At 33.8% G+C, this 21,366-nt stretch overlaps 1 protein-coding gene and 1 long non-coding RNA gene across 6 annotated transcripts in view; one reads left to right on the forward strand and one right to left on the reverse strand.

Annotated features, from left to right (window-relative positions):
• Positions 1 to 21,366, reverse strand: part of MGAT4C (MGAT4 family member C) — a 914,262-nt gene that overhangs the window by 338,479 nt on the left and 554,417 nt on the right. The window lies entirely within an intron of this gene.
• LOC135966294 (uncharacterized) overlaps positions 1 to 21,366 on the forward strand; it is a 54,114-nt gene that overhangs the window by 29,936 nt on the left and 2,812 nt on the right. Inside the window, exon 2 of the long non-coding RNA XR_010579520.1 lies at positions 3,231 to 3,273. This is a non-coding gene — a long non-coding RNA (uncharacterized lncRNA). The remainder of the gene's footprint in view (positions 1 to 3,230; positions 3,274 to 21,366) is intronic.

The raw sequence follows: 21,366 nt of genomic DNA on the forward strand, positions 1-21,366 counted from the left end.
CCTCTTGCCTAAGGTAAAATTTTCACTGGCTACCAGAGTTTTTATCTCCTCTTACTCTCCCAATTCATCCCTGGCAAAATTTTAATTAACTCAAACCTGTACAGTATTTAAAACAAAACAAACAAAATAAGTTAAAAAATAAAACTTTCCCCAGATGCCACATTTGCCTGTCATTTTCCTTTACATGATCAGTTTTTAAAAGAATAATATACACCTTTCAATGATTTCAACTTAGACTTTGATTTTTCTGTTCGTGGGTTTTCTTCTACATTTAAAGTTCTTTTTAGTCTTTCGCAGGCTTTTCTTTTGTCTTTTTTTACCAAGAAACAGTGTTATCCATGCTTGTTTCACAGACCCTGCTCTTTCCTCTCTCAATACTTCCTAGTTAATCTTGTCCATTTCTTCATCCAGATATGGATTCCTTCATTCAAAAAATGTGTATTAAGTCTAGGCACTACCCTAATTGCTGGTGACATGAAGTAAAGAAACTATAGTATATATGAGTGATGAAAAGTATGTATATGAAGGACGCCAGATATAATCTTCTATAAAGATCAATAATGAAGTAGCAGCTAGGGTAAAAAATCTAAGATATAAGCATTCTATATTCTAAGCCAGAAAGAAACTTCATGTAGTTTGGCTGCAGTGATGGAAGGTAAGAAAAATATGAAGTGATGTTGGAAATATAGGCAGCTCTCAGATCATAGAGGAGGTTTTTCTAGAACTCTGGGTAAGAAACAATTGTGGTTTTACTTCCTAAATACGTCTAGCTTTCTGCCAGACTTACTTTCTGACTCATATACCCAACTATTTAGTGAGTATCTCATTTGGGTAATATTTAAATAGACTCAGTCACTCTGAAGCCAAACTCATCATCCTTATCCCTAAACGTGCTGCTTTCTCTCTTCCCTATCTTAGAATGTGAAACCCTAAAGTTTTGCTGCCTTATCCACAAACCTATGAGTCTTCCATCGTATCTCTTCCTCCTTCTTGCTCACTCGGCCTCCAAAACTAAATTTACCATGAGTGCTACCAATGGCACCTCATAAAGTCTTTGTTCACTTCTGTCCCTCCTAATTCCCACTTTAACAATATTTGTCACAAAAATCTTCTTCAATAATTCCAAAATTTCTCAGTTCATCTTGCTGACTTCCAATCATGTCACCACAGTTGCAAGGAGAATGGTTCTTTAAAGTACAGAATGGTCCTATAATAATAATGCCTTTGCTTAAAATCCCTTAACTACTTATTATTTTATTCAGACTTTTAATCTCAATATATTTTAGTTCCCTGAAGAAATAGCTGTAAATAATTTATTTAAATAGTATACATATTTCAGTATTAAACATGGGCGTTTTGTTCTAGCCTTAGTATTCTCTTAAAATTCAATTTTCAAATCTATAAAATTATTTGTGATAACTTTTATTTTGCATGGTTTTGTGAAAGTAACAGCCAAAGGTTAAAATATTTTCTTGTAAAAAAGGCAGATAAAGACAAGTTTTAGTTGTAGATATCTAATTTTCCCTGGAAAAGAAAACATTTCCCGAGTGAAGTAAAAAAAATTTAAATCTACAGTAAAATAACTTTACAGAAGATATGACCCCAATGAAGGAAACAGAAAAGATAAACATGGAAGTTTAAGTAAACTTAAACTTACTTAATATTTAGAGTACTACTTACAGTAATACTCTATTTTCACCATTGACAAGGTGACTTAGACTTTTGAATCCTACAAAAAGCTCTGAATATTTAAGAATAATAACATTAGCTTGTGAATATTTAAGAATCATAATAATTATATCCTGGAGAGTTTATTCTTGTACAACAGTGGCAGGCAAGATTTTATGTAGCTTAATCTTTGAAGCACAGTAATAGTATGATTTTGCATGTGACATGCAAATGTATATGTGTATATACTTATATATTTATACAAAATGTTATTAAAAGAAAAACGACATTTTATATAGAATGTTACCCTACATATTATTTTATTTAAACTACATTTGAGTCTGTTCACGTTATTTAAAGGAGAAAATTGTAGAAGCAAGTTAGTTGCAGAATGATTAAGAAACAAAATCTGAGTGTAGACTCTCCAGATCCCTTGTGGATTGATAATGCTATGAATGTGTGAGAGACTAAAGAGATTTCCATTGAAAAACTCTAAGAAACCAAGAGGAGAGTCTGTTCCTAAAAGACAGAGTTGGTGCTGATAAGATTTGAAAGTTTGTTGCACCTTTGACTACTATCAACTCATACACAGCTCAGGTTTATGAAAACCTAATCCAATTTTAACAAAAGAAAAACAAAAAGGGAAGATTGCTCATCCTATCTATTCAGACATACTATAAAGCCATATTAATACAAACATGTTACCAACACACATAAATAAAACAGAATAGAAAGGTCATCATTTAAATATGAGAGCTTGATGTTTGATTAAACGTGACGTCAAAAATCAATGCAGAAATAATGGATTTTAAAGTCAGTGATGGCAGAAAAAAATATTCACTATGTGAAAACATATATATATATAAAGATATGTGGATGTAATTGATAGGTTGATAGTTATATAAATACATACATGCATAAATACATGCACACAACTAGTAGAAGAGGGTGTAGGGCAATATATCGGTGGTTATGCTTTGGAGAAAAACTTAATAAAAGCCCTAAAGGGAAAAAGCAAAAGTTAAAAAAAAAATCAATGGGTTTAACTGTATCAAAATAATGATTTCTATTCAATGAAGTACAAAATTATGCAAAGACATATTTACAACACAAAAACTGGTAATTACTTACAATCTAGAACATTAGACTATCTCCAGTAAATGAAAGAGAAAAAAAGAAGAAACAAATAAAAAATGAGCAAAGGCTATAAATTAAATAAATCACAGAATAAGTAATTTAGAAAGCACACTCACTGGTAATCAGAAAACTTTAAAAACTTCTACAGAACCAAATATTGTAAGGATGTGAAGAAATGAAAATTTTCATGCATTGCTACTAGTTTTATATAACCTGGTGAGATTAGGTCTTAAAGTGCAAACTCTAAAACCACTCTGTTATAGCTGACATTCAGTAAGAGACAATTCATAGAAGTAAAACTCTAAATGGTTAATAAACATATAAAATATTTGACTTAATCATGAAGAACAAAAATATGATAAAATGATTTTTTCATGTTTAAATCATCAAATATTACAAAATAGGATAATATTTATTTCTTACAGGTTTGAAATGAGATGGCAACCTGCATATAGCACTGGAAATCAGGTAAATTTGCTGCAATCTTTCTGAAAACCGATTTAACACTATACATCAGCAACATTTAAATGTTCAAAATTTATGACCTAGGAATTCTATTTCTAGAATTCTGTCATAAAGGAAGAATCAAAACATGTATAAACAAGTTTCTCATGGCATTATCTTTTATAATAAACACTGGAACAAATCTAAAACCTCAAAAATATGACAAAGCTTAAATAATTAATGATGGTCTTTCAGATAAAGCTGTGAAAAGTATTTTCGGATAAATTTTAATGAATTTTTAAAATTCTTATATTAAGTTGGAAAAAATATACTGAGAAACCCTGTTGTGTTGAAAAGAAATGAAATAGTAATAGTGGTAATCTATTTGTTCTGGAAGTCAACTAGTAGACTGTAAGCAAGAAATGAGAATATTGTATTTTACCTCTAAATGATCAGCTGTTAGTCCAGCAGTTGGTATAATCTGTATCAATCACTTAATAAACAGTTATTAAGATAAAAAATTGTATTTAAATTTATGTATATTTTCTATACATTTATGTAATCTGGAAATTATCACTAATGAGTGCATATTCTTTTTATAATCATAACACATAGTACTATTTAAAACAAGTGTTTGTTACAAATCTCTGTAAGGGTTGGGAATAAATATGCTTTTTGCTTTTCTTTGCTGGAGTATAGTTAAAGAATCAGAAAATTTATAGAATACTCTGATCTTTTCAGTAAATTTATTTATTTTTTGTTTGTTTGTTTGTTTGTTTTGAGATGGAGTCTGGCTCTGTCACCCAGGCTTGAGTGCAGTGGTTCCATCTCTGCTCACTGCAAACTCCACCTCCCGGGATCATGCCATTCTCCTGTCTCAGCCTCCCGAGTAGCTGGGACTACAGGCGCCCGCCACCACACCCGGCAAATTTTTTTGTATTTTTAGTAGAGACAGGGTTTCACCGTGTTAGCCAGGACGGTCTCAATCTCCTGACCTCGTGATCTGCCTGCCTTGACCTCCCAAAGTGCTAGGATTACAGGAGTGAGCCACTGTGCCCAGCCTCTTTTCAGTAAATTTCTACCTGAAAATGTCTCTTTTATATACTGGTAAATAAATATGTCAATGAGAATTTAGAAATGAAGAGAGCTATGTTTGTCCTTTAGTTTGGGTCAATAGAGACAAACAATTTTTATTACATTAATTCAGCTTTGTCTTTTGGGTTTGTTAGGAATTTTTAATACAATGCACTTTTACATTCATGAACTTGATACAGCTCAAATAATGAAATTATATAATATTTAATGTAAAAACTTTCTAATTTACAACTAAACTGTTTTTTTATTCAACATATTACACAACAATATAAAAGGTATTTGCTTTGGGACAATATGCCAAATTATATCTTCTATATCGTGCTATAATTACATAAAGGAGTACATTTTACTTGTGTGTGCAAACTGAGATAAAATTGTTTAAATATTTAACATTCTGTTTTTATTCCCATTTACCTAAGTAATAAGTACTATGTCAGAAAATCAAGTGGAAGAGGACACTGGAAATAGGCAAGGAATCTGGAACACAAAATCAATATTTAATAAACTTTGCATTTTAAGAAAAGAATGAGTAAAGGATGAAATATGTCCTATGCAGTAGATTTAACTAAAACTTATCAATTTCAGACCTGAATTTCAATTTGCTGAGCACATTTTCTCTATTTGGACATGTTTTCTTTTTTTCTGGCTCAGCTTCATCTCTACTGATGCCTAAAGGATTTGTGTGAGTTGGCTTACATTTACAAAGCACCCAGTGTGAAATGGCATTTTATTCTCTGTGCATCCAATTTTTTCTATTCTCTTTCTTTGTTGTTAGTTGGAAATTGACAGGAGTTTCACACTGCAATGCAGGTCATCAAAAATACCCATCATGGAATAAATACATACTTTCTTTGATTAAAAAGTAAATTGTAGCAGAAACTGGTTGTCAGCTTCTGACCATCCAGATGTTGTCACAAAATTTAAAAAATGAAAAGGACTTAGGAAACTCCATCATCACTTAGAGTAAAATAATAAAATTGAACATGGCTGTTTAAATCAGTTAATCTGAAATTGATCAAAACCTATCTAGGTATACATAGAATACGTATTTTAAAATGGAGTGGGAAAGACCAAAAAAAAAGAAAAACAGAGAAGAGTGGTTCCTTCATGACAAGAAGAAATTTGAAGTAATTGTTTTAACTAAGAAGTAATAGCACTACTAAGCAACTTCAAGTTACATATATAATCAGTTTGTCAACATTCTGTTGTTAAAAAGCATTAGCTTGCATTGTAGTTTTTTTAAAAATATATAACCTGCCATGTAGCCAAAGATCCCCCATTCTCATCCCCCTACTCTAAATTTTTATGAAATCTGTTTCACTTGCATTTCATAGACTGAGTATAAAATAAAGTTGTACTCCAAAAAAATAGCAAATGAAGTCAAATGGGAGCTACTGAGAGATACAAACTTATGTTAGATATGATCCTTGATTAGGAATATTTATAAGTCATTTGTTTCAGTCTAAGGAGGGATATCTAAGAACAAGTAAATCAATTCAAAACAGTGGGGAACTTGTTCTAAATCAGTTATTTATTATGTGCTATAGGGTCACAGAAGAGAGACTCAAATTCAATCTTGCGGGAGCAGAAGGAGGCAGTAAGAGACGTTAACTCTTTTTAATTCTACTTTTCAATCCTTTACAATTTATCAAGTGGTAGTGCAATGTGTTGATCCTCTAACTCATTCACACTCAGGGGCTCACTAACAATGAGAAGTGTGACATACAGACAATCTCAAAGGGTTGCTAGAGGAACGAGATAACGTTAAGCTGGTCTTTGAAAGAGTCTTGCAATTACTTTCATAGATAAGAACCATTTATTATGAGCTCATTTATTTTTTATCAGTGATGTTTTCAAGCCTTTAAAAGTTTGCTAAACTTGACTCTTAAATATGATAAATAATTTCCTTGTTTACATGATCAATTTGCTTGGAAAATGGTTTCTGTTTTATACAACATAGAAAGTCAATTCCAATTCATCATACTATGATTATCATGAGCTACAAATCAGTACTACTCTAAAATACATTGTACTTAATGAGTGATATGTTCCTTGGTATAGAAATATTTCTGCTTTTACATTTGTGTGCTTCTCAACAAATTGATGAAACAGTATTTGTGTGGATATATCGTCTAGTTGATTTTGTTGTTTTGTTTTGAAAGACAAATTATCCTCTATTTTCATCTGACCTCTGTATATTGATGTGTGATATATCTCAGGATGACTGTACAATTATGTAATAAAGTGTTTCCACTGTAATAAATAAAAAAAGCAATGAAACATACTCTAAAATATCACACTGTATTTCTTCACATATTAAAATATGTTTCTCATTTTAATATTTCTCAAATCAAGATCCATCTTAAATTGCTACATGCACTGATGCAGTTTTGCAGACAAAATGTACAATCAAGGTTTATGATGTGTCTTATATTGATGGAATCTTAGAAGTGATAACATACAGTATTCACAAGAATATTTGCCTATAGGTGAAAAGTCAACATCAACTCCTGTGACTTCCTAAAGAGACATTTATGTATGTCCTGCATTGCTGTAATATTTCGTGAATCTATTTCAATCACTCATGAAGCTCTAGAATAAATCTATTTTTAAATAAATTTTTTTGAATCTTAGCCTCAAAGTAGCTTTGATATTCAATCATGAGAATTATTCTTTTTCAGAATCAGTGTTTTGCTCCAGTGTGTAAGCACACAAGAATTCAAACTTTATGGCAATAGAAATAGGTTAGATATAGCCGGGCGCGGTGGCTCAAGCCTGTAATCCCAGCACTTTGGGAGGCCGAGGCGGGCGGATCACAAGGTCAGGAGATCGAGACCACAGTGAAACCCCGTCTCTACTAAAAATACAAAAAATTAGCCGGGCGCGGTGGCGGGCGCCTGTAGTCCCAGCTACTCAGGAGGCTGAGGCAGGAGAATGGCGGGAACCCGGGAGGCGGAGCTTGCAGTGAGCCGAGATCGTGCCACTGCACTCCAGCCTGGGCAACAGCGTGAGACTCCGTCTCAAAAAAAAAAAAAAAAAAAAAAAAAAAAAAAAAAAAAAGAAATAGGTTAGATATAAAGACTCTGTAGCATAATTCAAATAAATATAATCCTTGAAACACCTAATTAAAACAGCTAAATTTTTTTTAAAAATCATCAAATTATACATAAACCTTAGGAGAATTTGATTGCCTCTATTGTACAAGAATTCATAATTTGTAGGAAATTGACAAGGAGACAGAATAGACAGTTGCAGGGTTTTTTTTGTTTGTTTGTTTGGTTGGTTGGTTTGGTTTGGTTTGGTTTTCGAGATAGAGTCTCACTCTCTCGCCCACACTGGAGTGCAATGGCGCAATCTCGGCTCACTGCAACCTCTGCCTCCCGGGCTAAAGCGATTCTCCTGCCCCGGCCTGCTGAGTAGGTGGGATTACGGGTACACGCCACCGTGCCCGACTAATTTTTGTATTTTTAGTAGAGACGGGGTTTCACCATGTTCCCCAGGTTGGTCTCTATCTCCTGACCTCAGGTGATCCACCTACCTTGGCCTCCCAAAGTGCTGGGATTACAGACGTGAGCCACTGCACCAGGCCAGCAGCCTCTTTTATTTGTTGTTGCTATTTACTTACTGATCTCATCTGATTCATTTTCTACCTTAGAAAGATTACAGAATCTGAGACTGCCAGTCAACCAGTGATTTCAACAGTTGACACACTTCTGTTAGATCTATTTGAATTGAGGAACGGTGGTATGAGGGATGAAAGCTAAGGGATCAAGGTTCCAAGAAGCAATGACAAGTTTTACCTTGAGGAAAGGAATTCAGGGTCTAACTCTTCCCGCACATTTTGTGAAGATACAAGTTTTTGCCCCAAGCTCATAGAGTAGAACTTCAACTATTTTCTCCCTTCGTTTACTGATATTAATTTTACTTCTCTGTTTTTCTCCTATTTTTACAGTATTCTCACTGTAACTCAACATTTTAACCTCCATCCTTTGTGGAACTAATTTTAGTTACATTGCTATAATAAAAATGAAGACACGAGAATTTAGAATTTGATATGAACTGATATACCTATTCTTTTAAGGTGAATTAATCTAAGATGTTATTATTTATTGTGTCTGTATTCCTTTTTCCAGAGCTCTGAAACCATGCCAGTCTCTCTGAATTTTCAAATTAAAATACAAAACATAGAATCTAACAGCATTACTTGGATATATTTATAAACTATTAAATCTTTAAAGGAGACCATTAGCTGCATTGTCCCTATAGAAATAGATGAAATCAGAATCTTAGAGTTCCATTTGAAAACTCTAGGCCGGGCGCGGTGGCTCAAGCCTGTAATCCCAGCACTTTGGGAGGCTGAGGCGGGTGGATCACAAGGTCAGGAGATCGAGACCATCCTGGCTAACATTGTGAAACCCTGTCTCTACTAAAAATACAAAAAACTAGCCGGGCATGGTGGCGGGCGCCTGTAGTCCCAGCTACTCGGAGGCTGAGGCGGGAGAATGGCGTGAACCCGGGAGGCGGAGCTTGCGGTGAGCGGAGATCGCGCCACTGCCCTCCAGCCTGGGCGACACAGCGAGACTCCGTCTCAAAAAAAAAAAAAAAGAAAACTCTGTTAATATCTCTTCCTACCTTGAGTAAGATCTTATATAGCTGGGATTTTAAACTAAAATTTTATAGGTATACCTTGGGGAATGATTAAAGGAAGACACTTAAAAAAAAAAAAAAAAAGAGAGAGTAAAACTACTGCAATCCAGAGTTAAAAAAAAAAAAAAATCAAATTATTTTCTCTGGCCTCATCAAGCTATGTAACCTTAAATAATTCTGGCCCTCGGTTTCTACATATAGTAACAAAGGCTATTATATTGTTACCTTCTGTATACAAGAACATAAAAATTAATCTCTTAAAATTACATTACTTATGATTAATACACTAATTAATTTCATTTTACTTTTGCTAGAACATACTGGTTTTCAATGGATTAACTATCTAAGAATGTGGTAATTTTTACTTTATTATATTGTGAAAGCCAATGTCTTTCTCTCTCCATCCCTCTCTCTGTCTTCCTCTGTGTGTCTCTTTCTCTTTCTCTCTCTCAACCTCTATATGTCTGTGTCATATTTATTTACGGGAATAGAGAGTAGGCATTCCAAGTAAAGCTTGAGTTGATAATAGGTAAATGTCTCACAAATACACAAGACAAATAAGTTATATTTCCTCATAGAATTTCAGTACTTGGTTAGCAGTTTTTATTCCTTCTTGATGTTACATTTCCATTAGTTTGAAATGAGAAAGTGGATTTTCTAGAATTATAACTAATAATCAAAATATTTGAGGGTGTATTATATCAGTGTTGAAAAACATAAATTGTTTTCAGCTTTCCAAAATGATTTTTGCTGGCAAATAAGCTTTTTTGTTGCAAACTTGTGTAAGTTCACTCTTCAAGCTGATTTTTTCAATCAGTAATGTTCTGCTGATTTTGTGAAACAAGTTGTTATTGCTTTTGGCATTTTTTGAGAGAACTTGAAAGAAACAATCATTTGCATACTCTACTTTCTATCTGATGGTTTCTAAAGCTATTAGATTAAGAGAAGAAGAAAAAAATAGCAAAATCAAAAATGTATACTTATTCCAACTGTCAAAACTTATCTGCATTATCAAATATCCTAATATATTTAAGAAGAAATGACCAAACTTTTAATCATGCCATTGTTTCTTACCTATTCAAAATGGGAAATATATCAAATGTCATGCATCCTATACTATGAGTTTAATTGTGATCTCCAAAAAACTATGTTTAAATTTTGACCCTATGTACCTGTGAAGATGACCTTGCCTGAAAATAAGTCTTTGTAGATTTAATAAGGTTAAGATAAGATCATTACGGTGATCCTTAATCCAATATGACAGGTGTCCTTATAAAAAGAGAAGAGATGCAGACACATGAGAGGAGAATGCCATATGGCAATAGAGCCAGAGATTAGAATGCTGAAGATGCAAGTCAAGTGATATTACCAAATGGCAGCAAACCACCAGTAGCTGGGAAGAAGGAAGGAAGGGTTCTCCTCTACAGGTTTCAGGAGCATGGTCCTGCCATCACCTTGATTTCAGACTTGTAGACTTCAAAACTGTGAGACAATAACTTTCTGTTATTTTAAATCACCTAGTTTGTGGTACTTGTTATGGTAGCCATTAGGAAATCGATAGATATCATCTGGTCTTTATCAAAAATAAATGTAGTTTTAATTCTGATTTAAATTAGGTTTAGTTTAAAACTGAATATAATAATGTCCAACACTTCACTTGAATTAAGAAATGCTGTTAGGCTGGGTATGGTGGCCCATGCCTGTAATCCCAGAACTTTGGGAGGCTGAAGTGGGCAGATGACCTGAGGTCGGGAGTTCAAGATAATCCTGACCAACATGGAGAAACCCCATCTCTACTAAAAATACAAGATTAGCTGGGCGTGGTGGTGCATGCCTGTAATCCCAGCTACTCGGGAGGCCGAGGCAGGAAAATCGCTTGAACCAAGGAGGCGGATGTTGTAGTAAGCCGAGATTGCACTATTGCACTCCAGCCTGGACAACAAGAGCAAAACTCCATCTCAAAAAAGAATAAAAAAAGAAAAGTAAAAAAGGAAACGCCGTTATGTTTTGATTATGGGAATAAAGACTATATTATTTTTAACAAATGTTTTCAGTGTTCTATGAAGCAATTTTAAATTAAATACTTAAAATAGTATATACACTCGTTCCTTGGTGTCCATGTGGTATTGGTTCAAAGACTCCCCATGAACACCAAAATCTGCAAATGTTCAAGTCTTTTATGTTAAGTGGTGTAGTATTTGCATATAATCTATGCATATCCTCCTCTATACTTACGTTCATCACTAGATTATTTAGAATACCTAATACAATATAAATTATATGTAAATAGTTTCTATGATGTATTATTACATTTGTAATTTTTATTGTTGTATTGTTATCTTTTATTTATTTATTTATTTTCAATCTGTGATTTGTTGAATCCAGGGAGGTGATATCTGTGGATATGGATGGGTGACTGCACGTACTTACTTTTATATAAAGTTGTTCACATTCAGCCTTTATGCATCTTTAAAGGAAACTGTTTTACTTTCAGATGTACATTACATCTTTAAAGTATATCTCTCCTCTACCAAGGAAGAAGGAAAGATACATATTGCAAGAAAGGTTGAATTCATATTGATTAGGTAGGAAAGTCTAATTTCCAAATTAGAACTTAATAAAAGAATACAATTAGAGATTATAATCACTTTGAGAAAAAGACCTGGCAGTGTCCTATAAACCCCAAGATACACCTTTCTTATGACCCTACAGTTCCACTCCTAGGAAATTTCTCAAGAGAAACAGAAACATAGGTCCACACACTTATCAAGAAAGTTAACAGCAGATTTAAGCAAAATGGACAAAAACTGAAATCTTCCTAAATTGTTATCATCAGAATGGATAAACAGTGTGTATATAATAAAAAACTGCTTAGCAATAAGAATGAAGTAATTATTGATATACACAATAACATGAAATAATCTCATATAAACCATGCTAAATGAAGGAAATCTCATGCAAGAGAATACATGTAGTATACTTTCATTGATAGGAATTTCTAAAAGAGACAACATTAATAAAAATATTGGTTACCTCTGGGGTTGGGTGGTGAAGTGTTTGAAAGTAAAAAAGTATGAAGGTTTTTCCTTTGTGATGATAAATCATGTTTTGTACCTTGATGGGTATTGGATTGAATAGGTATATGCAATTGTCAAAATTAATGTAATAATATGCCTAGGATTTGTGCATTTTATTCTGTGGAAGTTTTATTGTAAAGTGAATTGTAAACAAATATTGACCTTTACATATATACATGCATACATGCTAAGGTATGTAGGGGAATAGCGCAGTGATTCTACACATATTTTTTGGAATGTAGAAAATAAGATGATTGAATTATAGATAGGTAAAGGGATATGTGATAAAGAAAGTATAGTACAATGTAGCAAAATATTAATTAGGTATATTATAATATTAGTGATTGTAAGGGCACTATAAAATTCTATTTTTCAGTATGTTCAAAAATTTTCATAACAAAATGTTGAAAACTTTTAATAAGAAAAACTTACACAAATATATGCACAAATAATTTTTAGAGTGAATTTTCTAGTAGATACAATGAAAAATGTCACTTCTATGTCCAAAATTCTTCAATCATATTGATCCAGAGTCATTCATGATAATTATTTAAAATAGAGATATTCCTTGAATTCAAAACAGGTAACTGTCACTTAAGATAGTTTGGTTACTAAAAGATTCTACTAACGTCTGTATTTATTATAATAACTATATTAGATTTGTCTCATAATAATTATAAGAAATCATTTTTATAGTGTGTGGTAAATGTATAGTTATTAACTAGCAGAATTAGTATAAATTACATAAAATAAATTATTTATTTCTACATCGCTACACTGTTTATAATCTTATTTTAATCTTAATACATGTTTTATATAGTCGATTTTAAATAAATGTTTGTGGAAGAAAAGGATAGAGAGATGCATTCCATTAAAGTGATAACAAGAATTATCACTATCTGGCCATGAACTAGAAATAATCAAAAGGGTCTACTCGGACGCAAAAGCGATGGAGAAATGCTGTCTATGCCTGGGCAGCTGCTTTTCCGCAACAATTTTATATTAAATAGAGGAAGATCACGGTTTTCTGTAGAAAATTAGACATCTCGCTCACATTTATTTTGTTTTGAAATATATTAAAGGCAGTCTTCTTCAGGGGCTTGTTTGGGTACTTTTTTTGTATTATTTTTGTATAATTTTTATATTTGCATTATCTGTATATTTTTGTATTATTTTGTATTATGTGTATTATTTAGATGTACAATGACATCTAAATAAGTATTTGGAAACATAAGTATATTTATGTACATACATTTGCACAGACACACAGACATGTATAATGTATATACAGGACCTTTGAACATCTTTCCTAATGTAATATCTTACTTAAAAAATTTGATGCATTTATTGAATATTTTATTCATTTAGAAAAGAATTTCCAAATGCCTCTTTTGTTCCAAGTGCCTACTAGAGAGAAAAATACAAATAAAACAGCAACCATATTCCTGCTGTGCTGAGAATTTTTATGTCAGTTTCTTTACAAACATAGATTTCTGAAAAGTTTGAATTTACACAAATCTCTTAATGCTTATGACCAATAACAAATCCAAATTATCTTTCACTTAAAAGAGATCTGAGGGAAAGAAAAATAAAAAGACGTTTTCTTCTGCAAAGGAAAAAAAAAAATAGGTATTTAGGCATTTATTTGATTGTTTGTTGTTTTAAGAAATGCTTGATTGGTTGCTTGGTCATGTTACAGCCTAACAGTGATGGTAATAATTTCAGTAAATAGCTTTTTTTTAAATGGCAAAATACACAAAAACTGAGAAGGAAAGTTAATACAAAGAAAGACATTCTTTCTTCAATCATAAACAGGAGTGTCCCCAGTAGATAATCATATTTTTTTCATAGTAATATTTAGTATGATCCCACTGTTGTTGACACACTGTGTTAAGTATTTTAGATAGATACATTATTTCACTAGATGTTTACAACAATTTTTGATGTTAGATTGTGATCTCTGTTTTATAGATTTTTTTTTAAAAGAAGAATTTGGAGGAAGGGACTTGTCTGGAGTCACCTGTGAAAGTTTGAATTGATTATCTGTAAACAGAGAGCTATATTTATTGAAGAGACTATTTAGTGTTAATAATTAACTTAATAAAAAGAAAAGTAAAATCTAACCTTTATTAATACCCATTCTGCTTCCATAATAATGATAAGGTCTGATTCTTTCAAAAAATTCTTATTTTTTGGTTGCTAACATGGTATTCAGATGATTACCACTATCCCAGTCTTCTGGTCTTTAAGTGGCTTGTTGATTCAGAAAATAATCAAATAAGTATTTTGGGCTTTCTTTATAAAGTGCTAAATATTGTGGATCTTCTGATGCATGCATAATTGAGCAAAAACGTGGACTCAAGGCAAGTGTATGCAGCTTACCACCACGAAAAACTTAGTTGCCAGATACAAGTGTCCTAGTCCATTTTGTGTTGCTATAAAAGAACACCATAGACTGGGTAATATATTGTAAAGAAAATAAGTTCATTTTTCGTAGTCCAGAGACTATGTGCAGTCCACTATCAAAGTGCAGACATCTGGCTTGGGCTTTCTTGCTGCATCATAACACACTGGAGGGAAAGAAGGTGAGGATGGGGGGCAAATTCATCCTTTAATCAGGAACCCACTCTGGGAATACCTAACCCACTGCAAGGTAACAGCCTAAATTCATGAGGGTTTTGCCCTTATGACTTAATCATTTTCTAAAGATTTCATCTCTCTATGCTATTTCATTGAGAATTAAGTGTCCAAACATGAATTTTTTGGGATACATGCAAACCATTGCAACAGATTAGTAAAAGCAAAATATAGATTGTTCTAAATTGGAGGTTGCAATATTATAAACTTCCTCTGAAACAATATAACCTAGGGGAAAGCATATTAATAAATGGCTGTGTTGCTTATCTTATTTCTCTGATGACCTCCTTAGTCATCAATATATTGTCCAGACTCCAACAGATTTTATCTCAAAAGAGTCCAAAATTTTAAAAATAATTTATCTCTCTCATGCCTTCTCTTGCACAGTGTGCACAAAAAATAATTTATAAAATAGGAAAGTGTATAATCTGTATTGGTAGGAGAAGGAGAAGGAAGAAAGACAGGATAAAGCAACAAAAAGAGGACTTTATAATAGAGTACTAGAAGACCCTATTAAAAAAATAAATATAATAGAAAAAGAAGAGGAAGAATTAAAGGGACAGTATGAAGTAGAGAAACCAGTGAGCTAAGGGCAAGATGAGGGAGGAGTCAAAGTGTTAAGCTAGGATCTCAAACTCAATTTTTATTTTATTTTTTCCTGAGGTCAGACAGATAATGCGAATGAGTAAATTGGGCTGATTGTAAGAAGAATGTGACCAGCGTTTCATTTATTTTTGTTTTGTTTTTAAATGAGCTTTCTTTCCTTGCATTTGATAGGGAAATAAACATTTCTTTTTGAACTAAACAATAGTAAAAGTGAAATGATTAAAAGTAATGTTCTCGGTCTCTGGAAAACAACAAAGAATGGTGTGGCAAACCAGCATTCATACTGGCCCTGGAAGAGAACCGGTGGTAGGCACCATTCAGCTCTGTCCAGTATTGAAACTATTTTTTAATGAGAAGCTGAAATCCAAATTTTAAGATAAATCTGAAATACTGACAACTCATTAAAAAAAAAATGTTTAAGTTAATGTGAGTACTCTCAAAGCCGTTATTGACTCCACCCCTACAGGTTGGGGATTGTGGCCTATAGCTACCAGACTGCATGCTTACTATTAAAAAGTTAAGCGGGCCGGGCACAGTGGCTCACAGCTGTAATCCCAGCACTTTCAGGGGCTGAAGCGGACGGATTGCCTGAGGTCAGGAGTTTGAGACCAGCCTGGCCAACATGGTGAAAGCCCGTCTTGGCTAAAAATACAAAAAAATTAGCCAGGTATGGTGGCATGAGCCTGTAATCCCAGCTACTCCGGAGGCTGAGGCAGGGGAATTGCTTGAACCAGGGAGGAGGAGGTTGCAGTGAGATGAGATCGCACCACCACACTCCAGCCTGTGCAACAGAGTGAGACTTTATCTCAAACAAACAAACAAACAAACAAACAAGTTAAGCAGAAGGGAATAAAATGATACCGTAACTTAACCTCTAGCTATTCTCAAGGCCCGATGGGACCTGCTGCTTACTCTGCTCTTCTCCAGATAACTTTTCTATAGGTGAGACTAGCACAAAGCTCTCCATCAGTTACAGTCATGCGTCACGTAACAATAGTGATGTGTTCTGAGAAATGTGTCCTTAGGTGGCTTCGTCACTGTGCAAACATCCCACAGTGTACCTATACAAACCTAAATGGTGTAGCCTACTACACACCTAGGCTATATGGGATAGTCTATTGATCCTTGGCTACAAACCTGTATGGCATGTTACCGTAATAACTCTATAGGCAATTATAACACAGTGTTAAGTATTTGTGTACCGAAATACATCTAAACATAGAAAAGGTACAGTAAAAATAAAGTATTATAATCTTATAGGGTCTCTGTTGTATATGTGGTCTGTCGCTGACTGAAACGTAATATGGTGCGTAACAGTACTTGATTTTCAAAAGGGTTTTAGGATTTTGCTTTGGTCTAAACTAATTTTTTAATGAGAGCCATACAGTGTTTAATTCTGGCTTATTTGTTGTCATCTATTTTCTAAGATCAAGCCTGTTCCAAGGAATAAGTCCTACAAACAGACCTGGCTTCATGGGTATAGCATCACTGGAGTTCCAAAGGGTTCTGCACTCAGACAGAATCCCTGTGTTTAGGGTTTAATAAAACTCTGTGAATGTTGTCTTAAAATTATTACTAATTTTATATTTGTATGTGTTTTAGAAGGTTCGATGGGACATGGATCATGAGCTGGGGCTTAGAGTCTTTGCTCAGAGATTGTCCTGCCTCCTTCTGACCTTCACCATCTCCCCACTTCCCCAGCTTGGGTTCTTGGTTGGCAATGCCCCACTCCTGCAAAGATATCACTGGCACTCTCCACTCCAGCAAGGGCCTGGACACAGGTATTAGGAGAGTTAGGGTATGCATATATATTACAGGGACGAAGTCATGGGGCTTTGCCCAAGGCACCTATAAGGCCCCATGATTGAGGCGTCTCAATATTAAATAGGAAATAAAAAACACCACAGCAATTCAAGAAAGACCACAGAAGAAAAAAAAAAAAGTGAGTTTTGTTTTGTCATTTTGCTTTTTGAACAATGTGTCCCATATTTTCATTTTATACTGGACTCTCAAAATAACGTAGCCAGCCTTGCTTCTCAGGGTATTTTATTAGTGCTTACCTACTCTTTCCTTTGCACTCCACAAGCCTCTTCTTCTTTGCCTAAAACATGCAACATCAAAATAAATGGTCCAGCAAAACCTGACGGTCCTTTAAAATGTAGTTAAAAGAAACAGGAGGCAATTCTATTTAGAAGCAGCATTATACTCTACCCCAAATCTGGAAAGTGTGAAGAGCAAATGCGAGCATAATAGCTATCATTCTTTGTTGTTAGCACACCTGCTTGTTCACTTTAGTTTTCTCACACATATAGTGCATATAAGGCAGAGCTGTGATGTACTCAGACAGATCACATTCAAATTCTCATTCTGCCACTTGCTAAGTGATGACCTTGGGCAAGTTGCTTAACCTTCCTTAGCCAGCTTCACTCTTACAAAACAGTTTTAATAATGAATGTTCTCGCAGTGTTGTTCAGGTTGAATCGTGTAAGATGAAACAAATATGTAGCATAATGCCTAGCATATAATACAAGCACATTCTTATGAAAACCTATATATATATACAATGTTAATAATAATTTATATTTTTAGTATTTTAATGCACACAGGGTTAACTCCTCTTTGTGTCAGAGAAAAACAAACCTTTAATTTTTGCTGAAATGATCAGAAGTCATTATATAGCATTTCTAAGGTTGTGACTACTGAGTCTGCATTGGCCCATCAACTGTCATTGTGGGGAAGAGATGAGTGGGCTGAGTGCCTTGCAGTAGCAAGCTTAAAGTTAATTTATGGCCTTTGGAAGAAGTGAGCCCCAAGCACAATATTCAAGGTCTTTAATATATCAAAAGGCTTTTATTCTTAGATAACAAAAATCTCCTCCAGTTTTTTGATATGTGAAATTTTAGTGTGCATGAAATGGAACTCTATATTAGCCAACACTGCATGATTTAATCGTGTTACAGAGGTGGCTAATGTCTATGATAATCAACAGTTAGCGAAAACATGAATTTGGATATTTCCATGTTTATTACACACACATACAAAAACAGTATTTATGTAATCACAGAAGTTTAAAATACAATAAAATCAAATTCCAAATAAGCCATAATTTTTATCAGGGCACTTTTAAGTAATGTGTGTGAAAACATTGAGGGTACTCACAGATGATGCAACTAATTTGTTCAGTCTTAAAATGAAAACTCATAATTCAGGTAAGAGATATGGAGAAACAATTTTTGCAGAGACAAATTTAACTTGTATTAAAATTTTACTATCTTCTTTTCAAAATCATGAAATCAACATATTTAGCGGTAAGTAACTCATATGCTGCTTACTAAAAAATTGTGTCAAAGTCAGTTGGTCAGTGAAGTCTATGGATCCATTAAAACCACAGATAGCTATTGATTAACAGAAATCAGCAAAGACCTATAAGGTAGTTAACTAAAAGCAGAACAAAACACATTCTTACAAGTGAGAAAAACCAGGAGAAGAATTTTAATGACTCTCTCACGAACTCATAAAAACAAATGAACAAATATGAAATCAGTAGAAAACAGATGTCTGGCCAGGCGCAGTGCCTCGCACCAGTAATCCCAGCACTTTGGGAGGTCGAGGCGGGCGGATCATGAAGTCAGGAGATCGAGACCATCCTGGCTAACACGGTGAAACCCTGTCTCTACTAAAAAGTACCAAAAAAAAAAAAATTAGCCGGGCGTGATGGTGGGCACCTGTAGTCCCAGCTACTCGGGAGAGTGAGGCAGGAGAATGGCATGAACCTGGGAGGTGGAGCTTGCAGTGAGCCGATATAGCGACACTGCATTCCAGCCTGGGTGACAGAGCAATACTCTGTCAAAAAAAAAGACAAACAAAACAAAAACAAACAAACAAAAAAAACACCAGATGTTTGTCTGTGACTAGATTAACTAAATTATATCATAGCAAAGGAGCGAATATGATAAAATACCTAAGGTCTAAATACCAAGATATTTAGAAATAATTGTTTGGCTGGTGACAAATATTAGAATTAAATAGGAAAAACTTATGAATATCTAAAAAAAAAAATTCCAAATGATCTACAATGTCTATGGAAAGAGAACTAGTATCATGAAATGAGATGCACAAATGTGAAACAATTTTAAATCATTGCTGAAACTGTAGGGACCTAAGTAGTAGTTGGAATTAATTCCCATTGAAGTAACTAAATGAATTACTTCTGCTTCAATGAATTAAACTGAAATATATTTGCTCTAATTTAGGTTTGTGTCATTTCGTTCTGTATCAATGGAAATGGATAAGTGTTTCCTATATTTATTATTTCAGGAACACAATAAATTCCCTGTCAACTTTCTCAAATGTTGTTTTTCATCTTTTGGCACTATTCACTCTCCATCTTCTAATAGAGGTTATTTAAAAGCTTAGCACATGTAATTAAGTTTGTAGGATGCTTTAATATCATATAATTGATTTGATAAAAATAGAGAGATGGAGGAGAGAGAAGGGTAAGAGAGAGGCTGAGCGCAGTGGCTCATGCCTGTAATCCCAGCATTTTGGGAGGCCCAGGCGGGCGGATCATGAGGTCAAGAAATTGAGACCATCCTAGCCAACACAGTGAACTGGAAAAAGCAAATATGCTCACTCTGAACTCTCCTATTCAACATACCACTGGAAGTCCTAGCCCAGGCAATCAGGCAAGAGAAAAAAGTAAAAGTCATCCAAATAGGAAAAGAAGAAGTCAAACTATCTCTCTCTGCTGACAATGTGATTCTATACCTAGAAAACACTAATTACTCTATCACAAGACTTTTAGAACTGATGAAGGACTTCAGTAAAGTTTTAGGATACAAAGTCAATGTACAAAAATCAGTAGCATTTCTGCCAATAATCAGTAGCATTTCTGCCAACAATCAGTAGCATTTCTGGCAAAAATCAGTAGCACTGCTGCCAATAGCATTTCACCAATAACATTCAAGTTGAAAGCCAAACCAATTTACAACACAATTGGATTGGAACACAATCCAATTTACAACAACCCCCAACATTAAAATACCTAAGAATACATTTAACTAAGGAGGTGAAAGATCTCTACATGGAGTACTACAAAACACTGCTGAAAGAAATCAGAGATCACTCAAACAAATGGAAAAACATTCCATGCTCATAAATTGGAAGAATCAGTATTGTTAAAATGGCCATACTGCCCAAAAGAATCTACAGATACAACACTATTCCCATCAAACTGCCAATGTCATTTTTCACAGAATTAGAAAAAGTTATTCTAAAATTCATATAGAACTGAAAAAAAACAAGTCTGAATAGCCAAGCAAACCTTAAAAAAAAATAAAAACAAAAAACAGAACAAGGCTAGAGGACTCATATTATACTACTTCAAACTATACTATAATGCCTCAGTATCAAAAACAGCATGAGCCTAGGCAACAGAGCAAGACTCGTCTCAAAAAACAACAAGAACAACAACAACAGCAACAACAATGACAACAACAACAAACCTAGGAAACAACATTTTGGACATCAGCCTTGGGAAATAATTTGTGATAAAATCCTCAAAAGCAATGTAGCAAGAACAAAAATTGACAAGTGGTACCTCATTAAACTAAAGAGACTGCACAGCAAAAGAAACTATTAACAGAGTATATAGTTTATACTATATATAAATAATGTAAAGAATGAGAGAAAATATTTGCAAATTATGCATCCAACAAAGGTCTAATATCCAGGTCTCTGAGTAAGTTAAACAATTCAACAAGCAGAAAGCAATTAATTCCATTAAAAGGTGGCTGACAGACATGAATGGAAATTTTTCAAAAGAATAAATACAAGCAGCCAAAAAACATATGGAAAAATGATCCACATCACTAATCATCACAGAAATGCAAATGAATACCACAATGAGAGACACCATTTCACCAGTCAGAATGGCTATTACCAAAATGTCAAAAAAACAGCAATGCTGGTAAGGCTGCAGATAAAAGGGAATGCTTATACACTGTTGGTGGGGATGTAAATTAATTTAGTCACTATGGAAAGCAGTTTAAAGATT

Source organism: Macaca fascicularis, chromosome 11 (genome assembly GCF_037993035.2).
Source record: "Macaca fascicularis isolate 582-1 chromosome 11, T2T-MFA8v1.1".
NCBI lineage: Eukaryota > Metazoa > Chordata > Mammalia > Primates > Cercopithecidae > Macaca > Macaca fascicularis.